This window comes from Propithecus coquereli, unplaced genomic scaffold, assembly GCF_000956105.1.
Source record: "Propithecus coquereli isolate 6110/MARCELLA unplaced genomic scaffold, Pcoq_1.0 Scaffold411, whole genome shotgun sequence".
NCBI lineage: Eukaryota > Metazoa > Chordata > Mammalia > Primates > Indriidae > Propithecus > Propithecus coquereli.
In genome coordinates, this window is record NW_012149853.1 from 175,776 (window position 1) to 178,799 (window position 3,024).

At 48.8% G+C, this 3,024-nt stretch overlaps 1 pseudogene across 1 annotated transcript; it reads right to left on the reverse strand.

Annotated features, from left to right (window-relative positions):
- Positions 1-383: 383 nt before the first annotated feature.
- On the reverse strand, positions 384-2,696 carry LOC105817440 (annotated as a pseudogene). Its single transcript, XR_001137840.1, has one exon. The product of XR_001137840.1 is annotated as a nuclear factor erythroid 2-related factor 3 pseudogene (transcript).
- Between the last annotated feature and the right edge of the window lie 328 nt (positions 2,697-3,024).

The following is a 3,024-nucleotide window of genomic DNA, read 5'->3' on the forward strand; positions in this document are numbered from 1 at the left end:
GGTGATGGAGCATCTTTGATGCGCTGGAGAAATCAGTACCTATGGACACAAACTCAGTTATTTTTTTTTTTTACATTCAAATATGAAATTTATTTCCACAGAAAGAAAAATTTACAAGTTAAATACTCATAAAAATTAAAATAGCTTTTGAAAAGCCCACTACAGTGCTAACGGGGAAATAAGGCTACTTCACATTTTAAGTCATAAAAAACAAATACATCTTAAAACAATTAGATCCCCTGTGCTCTTTTTGAAGTGACCATCTTATTTTAAAAAAAAGTTGCCAAAGTGACTGGTAAGTCATACCAGGTTTTCATATTACCCTATTCTTTAAAGATAACTATTTATGAATCTTTTATACAATGTGGTACCAGGATTTCGTGAAAAGTTGTGGCTTTCTATAAATTCCCCATAAGTTATGATCTTGAAGTTCAAAATATTTGTCCATATAAACTTCAAAATGTAGCCTTAACGGAGTGCTTCAGGTAGCAGTACTTAAAAGATGTAACACTTGAAGCAATTTCAGTGGTTTGTGATCCAGATAATAAGTTTCTGAGCATTACTACTTTATCCACATAATGGAGTCCGTCTTTAGGTTCTTCTCTCACTTTTTCTCTTTCCCTTTTGGGTTTCCCTTTTGTGGCCTGAGGTCACCAGTTCTTTGGGTACGATCAAAATGCTTCCATTATGACTGCACTGAAGAGCACACTGATTTGGATTGCCTGGCCTACCTTGGTCATCTCTTAACCTACTAAGAACAACATGATAAAGGTCATGCAGTTTCTGTTTCATTAAGTTAATTGCTTTGTTACATTGGGCTCGCTCTCTCTTAAGGGTTTCCTTCTTTGCTTGCAAGTTACATACATCATCTTCTAGACTCAAAATTATGTCTAATTTGTGTTTACAACAGTTCTGAGCAGCTACTTTATTTTTCCCTCTTCGTTGGATATCATGGATGAGCGAGACTTGTAGGTCTGTCAGATAGTACCTACTTAACATGCTGTTGAAAGAATCAACAGGCATACGGACAATTTTATCTACAGAAAAAGGGATATGCAGAGCTTTAGCACACCATTCATCATGGCTCAAGTTTCTGTCTGTGTCACTGAGGTACTTACTCCTTATTTTCTGTGACTTCCCAGGCCATGAAAAGGATTCAGAAGTGGATTCTGGTGTGCTTGGTTTTAAGTGGTAAGTGTGGTTATGAAATATGTGTTGAAATGTAAGATCCCCATGGAAACCAGAATCACTCCTATGATCCATGTGACAAAGCTTACTGGGTTCTGCATAGTAGCCTCCTACAGCCCCTTCTAAGTCATGATAGGAAAGAGATCCAAGGTCACTGTTATAACCTACAGCACCTTCTTCATCATACATAGAATGAGAAGAATTAGACTTGGTGACAGAGATGCTATTGTGACTTGAATTTAAAGAAAGGCCAGAATCAGAATCTGGTTCTTCAAAAAGCTGGGAAACTTCCATTGGATTAAAATCTTCTTCTGTGGTTAATGACATTAAGTTTATCTCATCAAATATATTTACATCAAGGTCACATAGTAGGTCTTGGCTTGTTAGATTCCTCGTCTGATTATCAACAGGTGGGAGAAATTCTGTCAAATTAGTTCCAGGAAGGGTTTGCTCAGGATTGACGGTATGAGAAGTTAACTGCAGAAACGGTTCTTGTGCCTGTGAAGCCTTTGTTACTGGATCTCTTTTGAATGTACTCTTGGGACACAGCAACATGGCCTCATGAAGATTCACTTCGTGACTTATAGCCTGGCGAAAATTTACATTATAATGTGCTGAAGAATTCATGACATCATTGATACTGCCTAGAAGAGGAGAAATATCTCCCAGTGAGATGCCCTCCAGTGAATTTTCAGGCTGTGATGAAAGCAACTGGAATAAGTCTTCCAGAGAGAAAGATGTATCTGTCCCATTTAGATGTCTCTCATTTCTAGACTCAGCGGTCTTTTCTGACTCCCAGTCAGGTTTATCTGCTATTTTGTTTTCCTCTTCATTATTCTGCTGTAGTGATGTCTCCTTCTGGGCTAACACCCTTTCTTCTTTTCCTCCTGCTGGGAACTGTGAGCCACAGCTTCCCACTTCTCTCTTAGTACCTCATTCTCCTTGCACAGGCATCCGCCAGCGTCTGGCATCTGAGCCGTCGGTTCCGCGGGTGCCTTCTCCTTCTCCTCAGCGGCCAAGGGGCTACTCTGAGTCGCTGGCGGGTCCCCGCCGCCCCGCTGCGCAGCCTGGCTGCTGCCATCCAAGCTGGCGCCAACTCCTCCGGCCGACGGGGCAGCGGCGCCGAGCAGCCCGTGGGCCGCGTCCGCGTCCCCCGCCGCCACGCTGTGCACCAGCCACGCATCCATCCGGGCGCGGGGGATGAACGGGACCCCTAGCGCGCGTACCTCCCGGAGCAGCTGGCCCTCGGGTGCCGCTGCGGGGTCCGGCTCCCGGCCCTTGGGGTGCAGCCAGCCGGCGCGCTCCCACCCTCTCGAGGCCGGGAAGGGGCAGAGCGCGTGGGTGGAGCTGGCCGGGCCGCCGGGGAGCAGCAGCTCATCCCGGAGCAGGGCGGGCGGCGGCAGCAGCAGGTAGAGTTCTAGGTCCACGTGGAGCCCCGCCAAGCTCAGCAGGATGGTGAAATGCAGGAGGCCGCCGCCGGCTGACCACCACGGCTTTAGGTGCTTCATTTCCCTCAGCGCCCGCGGGTCCCAGCGCTCCAGCCGCCGCGGTGGCACGTGAGGACCCCGCGCGCCTGCGGCATCTCTGGAAGAGACAGAGAAGCGAAACAATGGACCCTGGCGCGCAGCGGCTGTCACGGGCTCCCAGAGCCGGGCACAAAGGCGCTCCCTCGGAAGCCAGCACACTGCCTGGCGGTCCCGGGATCCGGAGAAGCGGGGGAGGAGCCACCTGCGCGCGGAGCCCGTCAGCCCCGGCGCCCCGCAGCTCCGCGCCTCGGCCAAGCCCCGCCCCGGCCACTGGCGCAGCAGCCAGGAACACGCCCAGGGCCCGGGCCCG